Source organism: Diceros bicornis, chromosome 1 (genome assembly GCF_020826845.1).
Source record: "Diceros bicornis minor isolate mBicDic1 chromosome 1, mDicBic1.mat.cur, whole genome shotgun sequence".
In the NCBI taxonomy this organism is placed as follows: Eukaryota; Metazoa; Chordata; class Mammalia; order Perissodactyla; family Rhinocerotidae; genus Diceros; species Diceros bicornis.
The window spans coordinates 25,014,153-25,023,044 of NC_080740.1; the positions used below are offsets into that span (position 1 = coordinate 25,014,153).

At 35.3% G+C, this 8,892-nt stretch overlaps 1 pseudogene; it reads right to left on the minus strand.

Moving 5' to 3' along the window:
* Positions 1-6,935: 6,935 nt before the first annotated feature.
* Positions 6,936-8,367, minus strand: LOC131405485 (myotilin-like; annotated as a pseudogene).
* Positions 8,368-8,892: the final 525 nt, after the last annotated feature.

Sequence of the window (8,892 nt, forward strand, 5' to 3'; positions counted from 1 at the left end):
TGGTTTATTTTCATAAAATAGAAACATGTTTTAATCCAATTGGATTTATTTACACCAAATAAGTATTAGAGCAGTTCAGGGGTGATATAGCAGCTTTATGTTGCAGGCTTTTTTCTTCCTACTCAAATATCTTTAACTACAGGAAGCAAAAACCCAAACCAACTTATTTTGTCTTCCTTTGAAACAATTTCTTGATTTCTAACTAACAATTCCTACTCACATCCCAACAGCAGTAATGCAGACCAGGCAATCTCTGGTTACAAGAAAAGTTGGGAGCTCAGGAAACTTATCCCAGTACTGCCCCACAAAATGGGTTGATGTTAATGAGAAAGAAGAAAATGAACATCATTTATGCAGATAATTGTCTGCTGTAAATTGAAGGGACTCAAAATTTCAAGGAAAGCAAGATTATGTGAAGTTAGTATCTTGAGAGACAGGCTAGAAGAAATTGTTCCCTTAGAGGAAAGCTGTCTCTTAGCTAATACTTACAGCCACTGTAGTCAACTGCTCTCTAACTCATAATATTTTGTTCAATAAGAAACAAAAGCATATAGTCAATTCAAAAAACACTCAAAAAACATTAGTTGAGCTCCTATTATGGATCAAAAATCCTTCAGGAAAATTCCTTGAAGAATGTTTATTGTTCCAGGTACAGTTCAGCTTATAAATGAAATGAATACATGAAAAAAGAAGACATGAAGAAATGGAAAGAAATTCCACTCTCATGGATTGGAAGAATTAACATAGTTAAAATATCCATATTACCTAAAGCAACCTACAGATTCAGTTAAATCCCTATCAAAATCCCAATGACATTTTTCATGAAAATACAACAAAGAATTCTAAAATTTATATGGAACAACAAAAGAACCCAAATAGCCAAAGCAATCCTGAGAAAAAAGAACAAAGCTGGAGGTATCACAATCCCTGACTTCAAAGTATACTACAAAGCTATGGTAATCAGAACAGCATGGTACTCGCAGAAAAACAGACACACAGATCAATGGAACAGAATTGAGAGCCCAGAAATAAACCCACATATATATGGACAGCTAATCTTCGAGAATGGAGCCAAGAATGTACAATGGAGAAAGGTTAGTCTCTTCAACAAATGGTGTTGGGAAAACTGGACAGCCACATGCAAAGGAATGAAAGTGGACCACTATCTTACACCAGAAACAAAAATTAATTCAAAATGGATTAAATACTTGAGCATAAGACCTGAAACCATAAAATCCCTAGAAGAGAACATAGGCAGTACACTCTTTGACATTAGTCTTAGCAGTATCTTTTTGAATATCATGTCTCCTCAGGTAAAGGAAACAAAAGAAAAACAAACAAATGGGACTACATCGAACTAAAAAGCTTCCGCATGGCAAAGGAAACCATCAACAAAAAGAAAAGACAATCTACCAACTGGGAGAAAATATATGCAAATCGTATCTCTAATAAGGGCTTAATATCCAAAATACATAAAGACTCATACAACTCAACAACAACAGAAAAACAACTCAATTAAAAATAGGCAGAGGATCTGAACAGACATTTTCCAAAGAGGACATACAGATGGCCAACAGGCACATGAAAAGATGCTCAACATCGCCAGTCATCAGGGAAATGCAAATCAAAACCACAATGAGATGTCACGTCACACCCGTCAGAATGACTACTACTAAAAAGACAAGAAAAAACAAGTGTTGTAGAAGATGTGGAGGAAAAAAAAAAACTCTTACACTGCTGAGGGGAATATAAATTGGTGCAGCCACTTTGGAAAATAGTCTGGAGATTCCCCAAAAAACTAAAAATAGAACTACCACATAATCCAGCTATTCTACTTCTGGGTATTTATCCAAAGAATACAAAAACACTAATTCAAAAAGATATATGAACCCTCATGTTCACTGCAACATTATTTACAATAACCAAGATATGGAAACAAACAAAGTGCCCATCAGATGAATGGATAAAGAAAACGTGGTATATGTATATATATATATATATATACACACAATGGAATACTATTCAGCCATTAAAAAAAGATGAAATCTTGCCATTTGCGACAACATGGACAGACCTTGAGGGTATTATGCTAAGCAAAATAAATCAGATGGAAAAAGACAAATGCTGTGTGATTTCATTAATATGTGGAAGATAGACAAACAAACAAACACATAGATACAGAGAACAGACTGGTGGTTACCAGTAGGAAAGTGGGGTGGGGGGTGCAAAAGGGGTAAAGAGGGACATTTGTACAGTGACTGACGGAAACTAGACTTTTGGTGGTGAACACGATGTAGTGTAACAGAAGTCAAAATAGAATGCGTACACTTGAAATTCATATAATGTTATAAACCCATGTTACAATAAAAATAAATAAATAGGTAATATTTATCTTTATAAAATAAAATATATATTATAAAAATAAATAAATAAAAATATTTATAGTGTTCACCGCCAAAAGTCTAGTTTCCATCCGTCACTGTGCAAATGTCCCTCTTCAGTGAGATATCACCTCACGCCCGTCAGAATGGCTATAATTAACAAGACAGGAAACAACATGTGTTGGAGAGGATGTGGAGAGAAGGGAACTGTCATACACTGCTGGTGGGAGTGCAAACTGGTGCAGCCACTATGGAAAACAGTATGGAGATTCCTCAAAAAATTGAGGATAGAATTACCATATGATCCAGCTATTCCACTGCTGGATATTTATCCAAAAAACTTAAAAACACCAATGCGTAAAGATACATGCACCCCTGTGTTCATTGCAGCATTATTCACAATAGCCAAGACTTGGAAGCAACCTAAGTGCCCATCAAGGGACGAATGGATAAAGATGTGGTATATATACACGATGGAATACTACTCAGCCATAAGAAACGATGAAATCCAGCCATTTATGACAACATGGATGGACATTGAGGATATCATGCAAAGTGAAATAAGTCAGAGAGAGAAGGTCAAATACCGTATGATCTCCCTCATTAAGTAGTAGATAACAACAACAACAAACAAACACATAGAGACAGAGATTGGACTGGTGGTTACCAGACGGGAAGAGGGGAGGGAGGAGGGCGAAAGGGATAATTCAGCACATGTGTGTGGTGATGGGTTGTAATTAGTATTTGGGTGGTGAACACGATGTAATCTATGCAGAAATAGAGGTATAATGATGTACACCTGATATCTATACAATGTTATAAACCAATGTTACCGCAATAAACAAAAAATTAAAAAATAAATAAATAAATAAACAAATAAAAGGTTTATGGAACCATGTTAAAAAAAAAAAGAATGGCATAATGTCCTTGACCTCAACAAGTTCACCCTGAAACAAATGACAAAACAACAGACGCAAATAATTATAGCACAGTCATATAAGTGCAAATAGAAGCATCTATCTAAACATTCCATTGGAATAAGAAATAACACTGGCATGGGGGGAAGGGCAAATAAATTGAAGGTCATGTGGGATCAAAGATTATAACAATTTTTCAAATGGGTCAAGGTTTTACAGAATGTGGTTGGGAGAAACCATTCATTTTTTGAACAGATGTATATAGACATGGTTTCACAACTTTTTAAAAGAAACTTCAAGAGGGTAATTTAAAAAATAGATTTTATGTTCAGAGTTCACTGATCCATTAAATTGCATAGTCTCCCATGTCCCATGCCTTAGTTTGTCATAATTATGATTGAAGAAATTTCTCAAAACCCACAGAATATTATTATAGTCCTGGAAATGATAACCTCATGGAGAATATTATAGCAGCAGGCAGGTAGATGATTCAGGGGTTGTGAACCAAGTTAATAGAATAAGTCAACTTTCATACTGAAAGACATATAACACTAAATGATATCAAATGGGCCTATGAACTCATTAGCTTATTTTTCACCTTTTGAGATTTACCACTGTACATTCTACATCCCAAATTGACAATCCTGAAATCAAAGCCATTATTAATTCATTTAACTGTTAATACATAGGAAGCATCAGGACAAAGTCCTTCACATCACCCTGTGATTGGATTCAACCTCAATGATTAGAGCAGAGACTGTCACCTTTATTAATGGAAGTTTTTTTCAGGTATTGCCATCTGTATAGTAAGTTAGAAAAGAAATTATTGAACTACAATTACCATTCTAAAAATATCCTTAGGCTTGCATATCCATTTTGAAAAAAAAATAAGAGAGGGAGAAAAAAAAGAAAAAGGAAGGAAAAGAAAAATCAGGAAAGAAAAGAACAGGATCCTACAAGGTACAATCAAAATGAATTGAATTTTGAAAAGAACCAAAAATAATAAACTAATATAACTGTTTAATATTTTGCTCAATGTACAAACTAGGTGACATAAAATATGTCTGGATATGACCTAATTATTGATCAAATATAATGGATTTTTTTTCAAATAATACTCTTGGAGGCCACACACATAAGGAAGTAATGGCTAGAGTGAATGAAACATAAAGTTACACTGGTTAAGCTTTATTTGCCCACATGCTTTCAAAGACTGGAGAAAAACGAAGCTACTCACAGACGAGAACAAACTGTATATACAACAACATTTATTCAATGAAAATAAGGAACTAAGATTTCTGAGAAAAGTAAATGTTTTTACATTAATAATTATAACTTAAATTATTGATTTACTTAGAGGTTTAATGTGCCAATTTTTACAATTATAAGGGACATGAAAATCAAAATGATGCAAATGCTTTCCATTGAGGAGGAGAAATCTCATTGCCACCAGCATTACATACTCCCATTTTCTTAGATATTTCTGAGAGTAGCACAAGATTTAATGCCAGCTATTCATTGTTGTTGTTGTTGTTGTTGAGGAAGATTCACCCTGAGCCAACATATGTTGCCAATCTTCCTTTTTTTTTTTGCTTGAGGAAGATTCTCCCTGAGTTAGCATCTGTGCCAACCCTCCTGTATTTTGTATGTGGGTTGCTGCCACAGCATGGCCACCAATTAGTGGTGTAGGTCCATGCCCAGGAACCGAAACCGGGCTGCCAAAGCAGAGCGCACCGATTAACCACTAGGCCACAGGGCGGCCCCAGGAGCTATTCATTTTTAAGCTCCCATTTATGTCACAAAATGGAGAAGAATTTCAACCAAAAAAAAAAAACACAGATAAGTTTTCCAATATTTATTTATAATAAATATTATAATATATAATAGCTCAACTAAGCTAATTTTGAAATTCAGTTTTTAGTTAGCTTGAGCTATTAATTGAAAATGAGCAATTAACATTTATCTTTGTGAAGGTTTCTTTCAATACTAACTTTCATCCATTTTATCTTTATTTGAAGACTTCACCTTGGGCATATTTAACAATTCTTACAACGGCTCTGAAAACTCTAATAAGGCTCATTGTCTCTGCTACTGGTCTTGTTCACCTAACCTCAACTCCATCTTCTTGAGCTTGAGAAACAGGGTTTTCTATTTCATAACAAGAGAAAATGAAGGAGAGACACTTCAAAATAAAAAGCACCTTTTCTTTTACTATTTTTGTACTGTATCAAAAGAAATGGAACAGATCATCTTGCCTTTCATGAAGCTGAGTAGCTTCACAGTTACCTATAAATATGATTTAAAACAATGAGTTTGCATAAATCTATTGTCTGTCATAATGCCCTTTGAATTTTAGTTGTGACTATTATAACAGTATTTTGAAAATATGACTTGAAGTAACCCAAATAACAATTTAAAAAGTACATCTTAAGAAGGCTGCATGACATCAGAACATTAATTTTTGAATCATGCCAGCGAGGAAACAATCCCAGCCCTCCCAGGTATAGATACATCCTACTGAACAAGTGACTTAAGTTCTCCAAATCTTAGTTTTTCATCTGTAAAGTGAGGATGACATTTATTTTGCAAGATTTTTTGAAGGAGCCAAATAAAATAATAAATGTAAAGCATCATAATGCCTGACCCGTTAAATATTATTCACCTTCTCTCCTGGCAGCTAAAATGTAAGTTCCTATGTCTGTGATGCATTATTTTGAATTAGGAATTAGAAATTAAATTACAAGTATATATTTTGTGATTTCACAAATCAACTACATATCTTTTGCAGAAAAGCAAAAGCTAGTATCTTGATGTGATTACTCTAAGAGTGAGCAAATCTAAGAATCAGATGACATTTTATTGACTGTGTGATTATATTCAGTCTCCTCCTGGGGTCATTGTTATCTTTCTTAACTTGAAAAGTTACCACAATTTATATAGCTCTCTAAAAAATGTTTTGTTTAAAATAATGAATCTGATGGAAAATAAAGCAGTAGGAAAATTATGAATAGAGTTGCAAGAAGACAAAACTCAGACTCAGAAGAAAGAATCAAATTAATTCCCTTTTGAGTGCTCTTCCCTAAAAAATAACTTAGATAAATAGCTACTTATTTCGGTGTAAGAGGAAATATATGGCTTTTTCTTTAGTTGTTTGTTTTAAACATTTGAAAGTTTATTCTCTTTTGATATAAAACTATGGAATACTCAGACAATCTATACCATGTTAGTAAGTATAAGAGAAAATGGGCTAAACAGTATTTAGAGAGTAGTATCAGTAAACTTTATGAGAAGCATTAGATGTGTTAAAAAAAAGTTGATATTAATTCATGATCTGCAATTGTACGATGTATATGACTTAAATGTTAAAATCCCACATTTTAATGTAGTCTTCTACAATTATAAACCCAGGTTTTCTGTAGGCTTCACAAACCAGAGACCTACCTAAAATGTGCAAGAGTCAAGGGATAAATAATACTAGAAATATATGTATTTATACATACAAATGTGTATAATCAGGTATATTACTTGTGTATGTACATTTGTGTATCTATGTGTATGTCAGTTATATTACCTAATTAAAGCCATAATCTGTTAATATAGCTATGGATTTATTTCAAAAGTTTAATCAAATATATTATTAAGAGTATAGTTGTTGTGTTTTCCAATGTTGGTAAATATATTCAAATTTTTCACTTTCATAGAGTCCAGATTGAGCTGCCAGATGCTGAAACCCTCCTTCTGGGTTAAAAGCTTGTTTCACATCCAAACATTTCCTATTAAGTGCTAAATATTTGCTGAAAGTTGGTTGAACGTGTGACTGCTTAGGAGCTGGAAGAGTTTGGTTTGGAAGAGCTGTAACATTTAATCTTGTGTTACGTCTGGTCACTCATTAACTTAGCTTCATTAAATGCAGGTAGTATATCACCCAGCATCTTCCTTGTTTATCAGTAAAGTAACTAATCTAGAGTTATCACGCTATGAGCTTATTCGGTCAGTGTTGAATTGTACCATCTCATCACTGATTCTCCGGAACAGCTTTGGTGGAGGTACAGCTGAGATCTGGCATTCAAGCTTCACTGAGTCTTCCTCAAAAACTTTTTTGCTCTGTGGTTTGTAAATAAACATTAGTGCTTCATTCTTTTTGCAAGGATGTCTAGCTGCACAGTAAAGCTGGCTTCTCCTGCTCTGTTCATGGCAACACAAGCATAAGCCCCTGCATCTGAAGCTCCTACCACTTCAAAATGAGTGAATGAAAACCTTTATAAGACATTATCATTTTCTGAACATCATCTGATTGAACTGGTCTTCCATTTATATAATATGAAACATCAGGAGCTAGCAGTCCACTCACATTGAAGTCCACTCTGCAGAATCTTCCTCCTTCAATTGACATGTTCTCTGGCACTTGGAATGAAACATGGTGGGTAAAATTTCTCCTGGATTGCGTCCTGATCATTCATATCTCCTTTTGAGAATGACCTACTTCTTACTTGTGAGATAGGAACTCGCTGTCAAGCATGTTCTGAGTTGCACTGTGCTAAATCTTGTGCCCTACTGTCATTTGAACCTGAAACACAGCAATCTGCAAGACATCTTCTCAGATGTTAACTGTTGATTTCCATTTTGGAGAAGGCCATTCTTACATTTCAGCTTTCTCTCCAAATCTCGACTCAAAGATTCTTTTTTCTTTGATCCTTGTATTTCATGGTCTGGAGTCCTTGATGTGCGTCTAGCATTGGCACTTTGGGATGGCTCAGCATTTTCAGGTTGGCCAACTCCGGCTGGACACCACAGTGGAAGGAATTTTGCTGCTATTTTTATCAGGCTGTGATGACAATATGGAGCCAAGGAAGCTGCCTGGGGATGGGTTGGTTATAGGGGGCTCTAATCCTTTGGCTCTGGTTGGAACCAGAAAACTGCTGGAGAGAAGCCTGGAAAGCAGGGGAGGACAGAGTGATGTGAGAACTCACTGTTGAGGAGGCAGAAAAATCTTTGCTCTGTGCACTAAAGGAGTAGATGATAACGAAAGACTGTTTGGTCTGGCTAGAGAAGCTGGAGGTTTCCACGAAATGTGTATTTTTTTTTTTTTTTTTTTTTTTTTTTTTTTTTTTTTTTGTGAGGAGATCAGCCCTGAGCTAACATCCGCCAATCCTCCTCCTTTTTTGCTGAGGAAGACGGCCCTGGGCTAACATCGGTGCCTATCTTCCTCCACTTTATATGGGACGCCGCCACAGCATGGCTTACCAAGCAGTGCGTCGGTGCGCGCCCGGGATCCGAACCAGCGAACCCCGGGCCGCCGCAGCGGAGCGCGCGCACTTAACCGCTTGCGCCACCGGGCCGGCCCCACGAAATGTGTATTTTTATATGCATTGTTTGTCTTGTGAATTCTATTTCTAATTAAACAAAATAGAAGCCAAAATAATTTAGATAGACTCTTTCACATAAGACAAAGTTAAGTGTCTACAGGGCTTATTATTAAAATATAATTTAGAATAGTAACTTGAGTGTATAAAAGTATGCATTAAATACCATAAATTCTTTTCTTTTCAAGTGGGCTATAACTTTTGGGTGATAATATTTTTCATTTTAGTTCA